Source organism: Microtus oregoni, unplaced genomic scaffold, assembly GCF_018167655.1.
Source record: "Microtus oregoni isolate MIOR12 unplaced genomic scaffold, Mior012 000001F_ref0000356, whole genome shotgun sequence".
In the NCBI taxonomy this organism is placed as follows: Eukaryota; Metazoa; Chordata; class Mammalia; order Rodentia; family Cricetidae; genus Microtus; species Microtus oregoni.
In genome coordinates, this window is record NW_024543060.1 from 45224202 (window position 1) to 45236368 (window position 12167).

Sequence of the window (12167 nt, forward strand, 5' to 3'; positions counted from 1 at the left end):
CTGTGCATCTGGATCACAATATACCTCGGAGTAATAAAAATGTTAGAACTTAACAAAATGTCATCAAATGCCTGTGGCCCACTTCTATAAAAACCATGAATAATTCACAATACCATATATGGAATTAAATCTGCTTCCCTGATTCCATTTAAATAAATGTGTTTATGAGTCACCAGTTTCATTTTTCCTTTACTTATAAGTGGTGACCTTTTACTTATGAGTTGAAAAGCAATCAACTCTGAGTATAAAATGAGATAAAGAAAATGAATTTAAATATTTATAGTAAACATTTATGATGGTATGGGCATTTATGAACCAAAACACATCTTTGTTTAAAGTATAAGGGTATGCAAAGTCCATTTAGCCCATAAATGCTTATTAAGAAGTGACTTTATGTTTATACAAGCATGTTCAATGGAGCCAATAGAAATTAGACAAAAAATATATGGACAAAAGTGAATGTGAAAGAAAATTTGAAACACTTTATTTTAGTGTCTCTTATTTTAAAAAGTGCTTTAAATTCCTTGCTGTTGTTTCTTTGTGTATTCCACTGTTAGCAGCTAATATTAATTAGCTGAATATGTGAAGAGATTGCACATATTATCAAAACTATAACTGAAAAAGAGAACTTTAAAACTCATAAAGACTTCACTTGGATCATATCCAAATCATCATGTACTGCTATTTTATTTCACTTATGCAACCAACTTAATGACGTTATAATTTCTCCTCCATGTCAATTTATTCTGAGACTAATAATAAGAGCATATTATATAAACCTTTAAAACACTTCTTGTTCATCCTATAAGCCATCTCGTTGTGTGGCACACTTGCACGACTCTTTCTGCCCTCACTGCAAATGCTTTCCTTTATGTTAGTCCTGCACTTAGATGATCGAATTTTATAGATGATAGAAACTCAGTAAATATGTGGAACGGATGGTTCCCACCATTCTGCTGTGTAATGTCTCAGGCTAGCTCTATTGCCTTCTGTATTTAACTGCGGAAAACAGATGAAGCCCTGTGCACTGCCCCAGGCTGGTGTTGTGGTCTTCCTTCACTCATCACCTCACACTTCCTAAAACCCACTGACAGAGAATGAGTCAATTGTCTTGCACTTTCTCACTTTGTTTTGCTCATGCTGTTTTAATCTGTCTTGAATATCAGCTTGATTTCTTTGCTTAGCCAGTGTCTTCGGATATGAAGGCCCAAAACAGCTGCCAACTCCTTTCTACCTAAATATTTCTTCCCGTCTTTACTGGTATTAGCATTTACGTCTTTATTTTGAAAGATCACATGGATTTAAAAGTGATCTCTTACTTGCTATGAACAGCATAGAATGAAAAAAAGAATTGTAAGTTTTTCTTCTCGAGCAGGTTATTTATTGAAATAAAACTCATAATGTATCTTTCTTCTGAATGCTTCTAGGATGTCTGTTCAGCAAAGCGGTATGAAGACCGCAAATCTCAAATTCAGGTGACCATTCTGATCCAATCTCACTTTTTCTCTACATGTGATTGCTGGGTAGGTTGCACATTATTTAACAGAACCCCTCAATTTAGTGGCCTGTTCCATCATATTTCAAGCCTTATCTCATCTGACATTTCCAAAAGATGAGTGTGGACATTAAAAAGTGCCAGTTCTGTTATTGACAGAAGCGATCAAATAGGCCACCACCTTTCAGTCACATTCCAATAGTGATGTCTTCAGAATCATGATGGTTGTTACCCCTGTTGTTCACCACAGAGAAGTGATCTAGAGCTCACACTGTAGTCAGACAATATATCACAGCTATGCCTCAGAAAACGGACAATTTATTTAACCTGTCTGCACCTTAAATATTGCATGAGCTCATTGTGCTCAAAGCATTTGAAACAGCCTCTGGTATATATGGCTTCTGAAATATTAATTGCCTATTCTTCTCATATTATAGCTTAAGCTAATATCACTTATTTCACTGTGTTATATTAACCAACTTATCTCATATGCAATTTTATCGAACAACTAAATGAAACAAGTTAGAAGGTCAAGAGCTGCCTAACCTGGGAAGGAAGGGGGATACACAGGAGGAACGAATCTTGTTGGGAGAGGCTGCTAGTTCGTTCCCAGATGTTTAGACCTGAAATAATCACTCAGAAATTATATTATTTGCAATACTGTTTGGCCAATAGCTTAAGTGTATTGCTAGCTAGATCTTATAGTCTAAACTAATCTATCTTCATTAATTTGTTTATCACCACACGGTCGTGGCCTACCGGCAAAGTTTTGGAGGGCGCTGGCAGAGGTATCTGTCTCTAGTGGCTACATGGTTTCTCCCTGACTCTCTATACATTTCTTTCAGAATGGGTTTACTCTGTTAAGCCATAGGCCGAGAGCAGCTTTTTTTTTTTTTAATTAACCAATGGCAATAAAATATATTCACAGTATACACCCCCTCCCACATCCAGCTCTCCTGCTCATGCTACTACAGTTCAATATTTACTATCTTCCAGCTGCTTTCTCTCTTTTTGGTATTTAGCCTTACCTTGTGTTGGGATCAGTGTTTAATTGCCAACTTACCTAGAACCAGTGGGGAAGAGAGCCTCAATTGAAGGTGAGAAACCTGCCTGACTACATTGTGAAAGCAGGAGTCATTATGCTGCATTGTTATTGTAAACACTAAGTTTCCATTTACTCTAAAACCTGAGTTGCTGTTCTTAAGCCTGTTTGCTGAAACCTGACCTCTGCCAACACAAGACCTTGTTTTTGAGAACATTTTGAGACCTCCCTAGTCCTCCTTAATCACGTGGGGACCACATAGATCGTTTTTAAAAGACATTTCTGCACTTCTTTATTGTTTTATCATCTGGCTTTATTGTTTTACACCTGCTTTGCAAAGACTTGTGATTTTATTCCTTAAAAGAGACGCAACAAATGGACTTGGGGCTGCTCTCTTTAACCTGTCTTAAGAGACAGTCACTGCCTAGATCTTGGATATATCCCAATAAAAATTAAACTTGCTTCAAATTTGACTCCAAACTGTGGTAGTGGTCTTATTCTCTCCTGGTAGGATTGACAGATGTCCAATGGGAATGCGCCTTAGGCACTAGCTTGATTGTCAGTTGATGTAAGAACACTCAGCCTATTGCAGGCATCATACTAACCAGGCAGTGGATCCTAACATGTATAACATAGAAGAAAGCTGGATGAAAGCAAGCATGCAGGAATTAATGCTTTATTCCCCCACCCCACCCCTTTCTCTAGACTGGGTGTGATACTTTAAGATCCTGACTTGAAATGGTGGATTATTAAGAGAGCCAATGTTAAATTATAAGTTTCAATTACTATGCTCTAGAGATCCATGAAACAAAATACCTCTTATCTGCAAGGCCCCTGCCCAGGGACAGAGAGTTCCTGAGATGCTGGAAGCTATTACTTATGGGAGATAATAAGGCACATTGTTTTCAGTCCCCTAAACAAGTTTGTTTGACCCATCTGCAACAAATGTGCTTAATCACCTGCTGGCAGGGGGTTCACAGGATGGAAATACGTAAGGATGTATACTTGCCCCTGATTGGATGTAGGCTGAAGGTACTTCAGGATGTTTGCTTGCCCCTGATTAGACCTGATGAAAAATACTTAAGCAAGGGCAAACCTTTCTCATGGCCGTTTTTTTCCGGGAGATAAGAGATGGGCCTGGCCAGAGCCCATCCAATTGGTCAGTATTAATTAAAGCTTACTTCAAATTTGGCTTTTAAAATTGTGGGAGTAATTTTATTCTTGATCAGTGGGATTAAACCTTGGGATTATAAATGAATAAACTCTCTTTCGTTCAATTGCTTTAACAGGCATGGTGTTTTGATCTTAGAAAGAGAAGTAAAGCTAGGACTGTTGTTCTTAATTATGCGGGCGGTCCCACGTGGGTGCACTTTAATGGGGGAGGGGCAACAGGTAGGTAAAGGTGTGCGAACACATTAGGGAAGGCGGGGTAAGAGAAAGAAGGGAGAAGAGAGAGAGGGGGGGAGCTCGTGGCGGCCCCGCTTTTTAACAGGGAATGCAAAGGCTTCTGGGAAATGTGTCCCACGCTTGGTGCGCTGGAGTCCAGTGGAACGCTGGGAGCTGTAGTCTTGCAAGAGAACAGCAAGGACAACTTTGTGTTACTTGTTGTGTCCAGACCTTCAATGTCAGAAAATAGGCTAGAGCTGATATATTGCCACCAAGGAAGGAAAAGCCAAGGCCCTCGCCCTCACTCTCCACATGCTAACTCCAGGGAAGATCACGCAAATACACACTTCTCGAATTGATTACAATTTGTTGTAGTGTAATCAATCTGCTTGATCAGGTTGGGTCATAGTTCTGAGCCGTTGCTTTCTGTCCTTCAAAGACTAATGCAGGGCAATGTGGACTTTCAACAAGTTAAAGACAATGGGGTTGTGCCAAACAAAAACAGCTGTTCCCTAGAAGAGAGAACAACTTGTAATGGAGAATGGAGGTCATAAGAAATCTTAGTCTTTGATATCCTGGAAAAGCATGTCAGTTCTCCATCTGGACCAAAGAGGTGATTTCTCAGCAGCCGTTAGTGTGGGGATAAAATGCAGGGACTTCTTGCAGGACATAATGGTGGGAGCTATGGCTAGGAGGAGACATGGAAAAAACAGAGTGATGACGGCTAGACAAGGAATGACTTAAGAAAACACATTAAATACTGTACCTTTGCTCACTTTTCAATTGTGCACAACTCACATTAATTCTTTATTTATCATAAATCCCATCCAGGTTATACTTTTTGTCCCTGAGTGTGTGGGAAGGATGCATTTATCCCCAAACATAAAGGACACTCTGCCCAGAGAAGAACAACCTCGATGTGATTGACTTGTGAAACACAAAGCATGTTTTCCCACAGAGTTTTCATCAATATGAAGAAAATAACCCCAAAGAAAGATTTCGAGGCACTGAATCCTTTTTAAAAGTAATAGTGGATAATGTGACATTACACTTGTTACGACCAACATTTAATAAGTGTTTACTGGCAGGGGAGCTGCTTTAGCTCACTTTCAGTATAGACAGCAATTGAAGAATATACTCTGATAAAAATAATATGAATGGGAAATATATCTGTGAACATTCTGTTACAATTCAAATGGTTAGGCAAGTAATTTATTCTATTGCAAGCATATCACATTTAACCATAGGAAGTCTGATGTAACCTAGGTTGCAGTTCCTTATGAATATTTATTTGCTATGGTAATTATCTATGATTAGAGAATCAGTATTAAAAATCCTCATTTTCTTATCACAGACTCCTGTTGACAACTCACCCAGGAGAAACGGTCAGGATGGTGTTAAAATTATAGCTGTTACTATGGCCATTGTAGCTATGTTTCATTTTAGAATATAACAGAATCAAAAGGCAGCGAAGAAGGAATTGTCCTAATTCTATCATCCTGTTCCCAGGGATTTCATAACAAGGAAGTAGTGTGAGTGCCAAAGATTGTTGCTGGTTGACTAGTGGTTTTGGCGACTGATCCTGGGCAGTTTCAGCCATCTGTTCCCTAAAATTATTTTTTTAGAAAAATATATAAAACAATTAGCAAGTCAGAATTCTATAGACGAAGCCAAGAAAATGCAATTCAGTTTAATTCGGTGCAAACTGTGGTTCGTTTTACATAAAAGAGGGAGTAAAAAGGAGTTTCTCAGAAGCTGTTGGAGGTCAAAACAAACAGCAGTGATTCAGTGTTAGAGGATCTGAGAGAGAGAGGTGGTGTTCTTTGTCAAGGAGAACTATGTGGGTGGTGAAAAGATTGCGATACTAAAATATAGAACGTGGAAGGGCAATAAAAAGGACAAGGTTAAAAATAAAACAAGTTCGTTCTTTGTAGTATGCACATTATGTTCCTCCAAGCACACGACAATAAAAAAATCTTCCTAAGCTGTTCAGCAATGCTACCTATGAGTCATGCTTCATACTAAACAGGGGGGCGGCACCATTGCAAGGAGGTTACTCAAAATGCAGCCCCCTTAAGCAACTGTGTCATTCCACCCTGCCTAAATCTGTGGATTAGCATACAGGGCGGCTGGCAGCAATTGGATAAGGTGCACCACATTAGACTAAACACTGAATTCTGGAGAAAAACCTTGTGAATACAGTAACAAACATGTGAAGACAATGTAAAAAATAAAATTGCAAGAGAGGATAGGTTTCCAAGAGATATTTAGATAATGTAGATGTACCATTAAGCTAAAACTAAAATTCAAAAAACGGAACTCTGCTATACTAAGAATCAAAGTATCTGAACCCAATAAAATGTGGGATAGAGCGTTTATTTGAAACTTCTTATTTATTTTAATGTATGTGAAGACACCATCATTGCAAAATGGTAAGTAAATTTTATTTAGAGATGGAATGTTTTGTTTAAACTTTGATTTGGTTTGGTTTTCACAGAGGGGTCTTTCACTATGTAACCTAAATTGAAGTGGAACATGGGATCTTCTTGCCTCACCCTCCCACTGCTGCTATCACAGTGAATTATTCTATATAATGTAACCAGTCACACACACACACACACACACACACACACACACACACAGAGAGAGAGAGAGAGAGAGAGAGAGAGAGAGAGAGAGAGAGAGAGAAGAGCTTTCTTTACAGATAGTCAACTACAGAGTTCTGTGGTTCCAGTGGCCCCAGAAAGCAAGTGGTGTGGAGTACATGCCAAGTGGAGCCTGTCAAACAACAGCAGAGGCAGCTAAAGAAGAGAAGTGAAGCTTACTTCCTGCTCCTTCTTCACAACAATATACACATGCTTCATGAAGGCCCCAGCTGCATGCCTGGATATGAGAGAACCCATTTCTGAGGGTTGTGGAGCTGTGGACCTCCAGGCTACTTACTTTGAGTCCTGCAGATCTAACCTGAATAGTCAATGGGAGCATGTTTAGCCATTTGATATTAAAACAAATTCTTATTGAATTAGAGGGTAGATACAAAGAGGGAAAAAAAAGCACATTACAAAGTTTCAACAAAAAATATTGAATACTCAAGAGCAGAAGAGTTGTCTTTGCATGGGTAGCAAAGGAAACATTAAAATCCTGGAGTCCTTAGTTTACAGTACAGAGATAGGAACTGCAAGAGGTTTCCACATAGATACAGTAGTCAGGAGGCCCACAGACCTAATGATTAAGAATATAGTAGTGTTTTTGAAGGCATAAAAATGTGCTTCCTAATTGATAGTTAGTCTTAGTTAAGATTCTATTTTTCAGATAAAATGCCATGGTCAGGGGAAGGTATAGAAAAATGAGTTAATTTTGTCTTATGATTTTAGGAGAGTCCATGATGGTAAAGGAGGCATGATGGCGGGACCACAGCAAAGAGCTAGCATATCACATCTTCAAAGTCAATCATGAAGCCGAGATAAGCTAGAAATGGAAGCAGACTCTCAAATCTCAAAGCTCATCCCCTAGTGCTGTCCTTCCTCCCAAACAAGGCAACCCACTTGGAACCAAGTTTTCAAATGCTTGAGACCATGGGAATATTTTTCCTTCACACAATCACTGTTGTCATATCGGTTAAATCTCAAGAATTTGATGATCAAATTGTAAGGTTGTAAATAAATTTCAATAGCCAGATAAAGAACATTTTAAGGATTTTTGATATCCACATTAAAACTTTAAAGTAATGTTAAACAATGGTGCTACCATCTAAAACAAAATTTGTTTCATTATATATTTTGCAAACAAGATACCAAGCAATAGATCAGTGTAGGAAACAAGGGAGTAAACATTGAATTGTGACTGTGTTAAGGCATGTTAACTGTATTAAGACATCATGTCTTAAAACTTGGTTTGTCTGGAATCTCTTGTAAATCTGAAGAGGTATCTTATTTTTGACACACTAAGAGATATATGCAAAGATGCTTATTAAATCACAGTCAACCTGGGATCAATTGATGTCAACCAGTAAGAGACAGAATAAGAATTTCTTATGTCACTCCAGAGACAATAGACTGTACTGAAGAGCTGACACACATTATGTAGTGAAAACTTACCTTGCAAAATTAACATCACTTACAGACTGAAAGCATTTATGCAAGTTTTTCAAAAACATAAATCAATAATACATGCTATGTTGGCATATATAGATTTGTAATAAAATATAGAAACCAGTCTGGTTGGATATTGAAAAAATGCATTGGAAACTTTATTGAAAAAAGAAAGCTGGGGAAAAAAACCTGGAATCCCAGCAGGCCTCAATTTTATTTCTAAACTCAAACATGACATCAACCGCATACTAATCCTTGGAGTAGTGAGTACATACTCCCTTAAGTCTCTGAAGGCTTCTCTAATGAATTACAACAATAATGATTCAAACTTAGAAATATGTTGTTAGATGGTTTCATTGAACCCAGGCTAGCATCTAATGTTCCACTTAGCAAAGATGGTCTTAAAGTTCTGATCTTCCTGTCTCCATGTCCTTCACTCTAAATATTATGTGCCACCATGCCCAATTATATGCAGGATTGGGTATCAGACAAACATTTTACCAAATGGTATTCATCTAAGTCATGCTTGATATTATTTTCTTTTCTTTTTCTAAGAAAAAAGAAAGCAAAATTTTTCATTATACATACCAATCCAAGTTCCCACTTCCTCCCTTCCTCCCATTCCATCTGCTTATCCCTTTACCCAGCTCACATCTATTCCATGGAAAGAGTAAGGCTCATTGATTTGGGGACAGTCTAATGCCCTTCCTACTATTCCTAGACTGAGCAAGGTACACATGCAAAGAGAATAGATTTTCAAAAAGCCAGTACAAGCACTAAGGATAAATCCTGGTGCTGATTCCAGTGGCCCTTCAGCCTGCCCCAGCCATGCAACTGTCAACCACATTCAGTGGAACTAGTTTGGTCCTATGCTTGTTCCTTCCCTGTTTGGCTGGAGTTGGCGAGCTCCAATTACCTCAGGTAGATGATTTAAGTGGGTGTACCCCTCATGGTCTTGACCTCTTTGTTCATATTCTTGTTTTTCCCACTCTTCAACTAGACTGCCTCTGTTTCCATCTGTTGCTGGATGATGCTTTTATGGTGATATTTAAGATATTCATCAATATGACTATAGGGCAAGGCCAGTTCAGGCACTTTCTCCTCTATTACTTATGGTCTTAGCTAGGGCATCCTTGTGGATTCCTGGGATTTTTCCTAGAGTCAGGTTTCTTGCTAGCCCCATAATGGCTCCCTCAATCAAGATATCTCTTTCCTTGCTCTCATCTCTGTCCTTCTTCATCTCAATTATCCCATTCCTTCAAGTTCTCCCCCATTCCCTTTTTCCCTTCCTCTTCCCCTTTCACCCTCTATTCTCCCCCCACTCCAAAGCTCTCAATTTTGTCAGGAAATCTTGTCTGTTTTGACTTTCCAGGTGAATCTATGTATTTTTTTTAGGGTTCACCTTATTACTTAGCTTCTCTAGGATCATGATCTATAATAGGCTCCAAATCCTTTGTTTATAGCTAGCATTCACTTATGAGTAAGTTCATGCTATATTCATCTTTTTGCATCTCAGTTACCTCACTCAGGATGGTGTTTTCTAGTTCCATGCATTTGCATGCAAATTTTTACTGTTGAGTAGTAGTCTAATGTATAAATGTGCCACATTTTCTTTATCCATTCTTCAGTTGAGTAGCACAGACACTGAGACCAACAATAAATAGATGGGACCTCCTGAAACTGAGAAGTTTCTGTAAAGCAAAGGTTAATTGCTTATTTTTCTTACTCTGTGTGATTTTGTTTTATTAAGAGTACTGAAGGGACAGGTGCTCTTGAACTTAAATAATACCTCATAATACAGTAACAAAATCCCATATTTGGTTTGAAATTTAGCTCTTTAAATTCTTTGTGTGTGGACTTTGACAAGAAACTCAGTCTTCCCTTTCTCAGTTTCTTTGTTGGTAACAAGAGAGAAGCAACCGTGTTTCTAGATGAGATTGTGGGATCACACTTCAGTGTGAGGATTAGTGTAGAGAAGTCAGTTGAAACTGTAACAATGTGGATTAACACAAGGGTGTTCCAAGTATGAGATGCCCAGGGTTGTCAGCAGCAAGTTAGGATATCAATTTCTATATAAAACAGGCTTGAATTTCTATAGCTATCCACACACAGGACATGGGGTAACCTATTCAACAGCAGATGAATGCAAACACATCCACTGCTCCAAACCAATGTATCTGTTTAAGGGAATTCAAACTTCAATTTGGTAGATTTAAGCTGCAAAACAATAACAATAACAATAACATAAATCCACTATAAACAAAGGAAAACAGAAATGGAATGAGAAAACTGTGTCGCCTAAAAAATGAAGAAAAATGCATTTCCTTTTATTAGGCAGTTGATCTTTAAAATGTTATCAATCAATGAGACACTTTGAAGATAAATGAAGTTATGTGAGCTCTGTGTCTACTTGTGTGTGTCTACTTGTGGTTCCTGGAGACACTAACTGTGGCCACTAGTAATTAAGTAAACTTTGGAACCCGTTTTTTTGTTTTTGTTTTTTTGCTTCAGAAGACATCTCTAAAAGGAAATAAGTGGAACCAGGCGGCGGTGGTGGCACATTCCTTTAATCGCAGCACCTGGGAGGCAGAGGCAGGCGGATCTTTGTGAGTTCAAGGCCAGCCTTGTCTAAAAGAGCTAGTTCCAGGACGGGCTCCAAAGCTACAGAGAAACTCAGTCTCAAAAAAAAAAAAAAAAAAAAGGAAATAAGTGGGAGCCACTGGTAGTAGAGGTCCTCCAAAATGCCTTCATTAGAATCAGTATTGCAAAAAGAAATCAATGACACATTTTCAAAAAATGAAATCAATAGTTTTTAAGTTTTCTAAGATGCTGTGCACATTGTTTCTCCTGTCATTATGGAAACTGCTACTTTTATCTCAATCTGATCTTCAAGAGCAAGTAACCTTGTTTGGGTTTCAATAAAAAAGTCACTCATGAATTTACATGGCCATGTGAGCTGTATAGTGTTGATTGCAAAGATATAAAACCAAATAATGCCATAAAACAGCCCTCCAGGCACACTGCCTTTTAAAACTATTTGCATAAAGATGGACTGCACATTGTTATGTGCATGTAGTCAAACCTTCAGATTCAAAGGAAAGAAAAAAACCCTCTTATGTTCCCTAGGGCTCCGAAATTATAGCCTATGTAATCATTTCACAAGCAGCTTTCAGAGACAAGCAAAAGGAAAGCCTCCCAGCCTTGTTGAAAAGCTGCATCGTGTTTCTTTCTGGGTATAACATGCAACATTAAAACAAAAACCCGCCTCGTGAGATGTCACTTCCATGTAGCACATATGTGAGGAAATGTTGACACAAGGCATTTGGGAAGAGTGAACAAAATCCTTATCAGTTGATAATTAATACTTAACGTATATGATAAAATTGTAATAGCGAGACAATGAAATAATGGGACATAAAATCCTTTATTGGTCTCTTGGGAAAAGAAAAACATTACCTTTTCTGAGACTTTTATATTTTATTTCTCACTAATTTTCCTTTTTAAGGCAATGCTGTATGTGTGGTAACATAATTTATACTTTGGAGGTTTTTGTGCCTTAAGTATGAATCACTGATGAGTTGGTGTTTAATTATGCTTAAGAGATTAGTTTAAAGGGTAAAGCTGATCAAAACTTAACATTGCTGAAACAAAGGTATAGCTAGATAACTCAATTCATTTTGCCATTGGGCTTATAAAACAATGACCAGAAAAATAATTCTTTTTTTCTCTTTTCCACAGTGCTCTCAAATAAGAGCTATTTCAGTTAATACTCATTCAGAATAAACAAACTATTTTTGTTTGTTGTTTTATCAGAATTAATCACAAAGAAAAATATAGAATAATGATGTCATTTCCTTTAGAATATTGTATGACGAATGGCTAATTTAACACATTGTTGTATGTTGGCGTATGCATGTGTGCATGTGTGTGTGTGTGTGTGTGTGTGTGTGCATATATATTTGCAGTAAGGATTTGAATTTTAGTAATAGTTCTCAGTATTTGTAATCAATGACACTACAAGTTGCTTCAGAGGTCAGTTGGAGATGGAGAGTTCTGTGATCACAAACATGACCCCAGACACCCTACCTACAGCTTGAGTCAGAATGATTATAATTAAAGTCAATTAAAATAGTTATATGACTGGAGAAAGTAA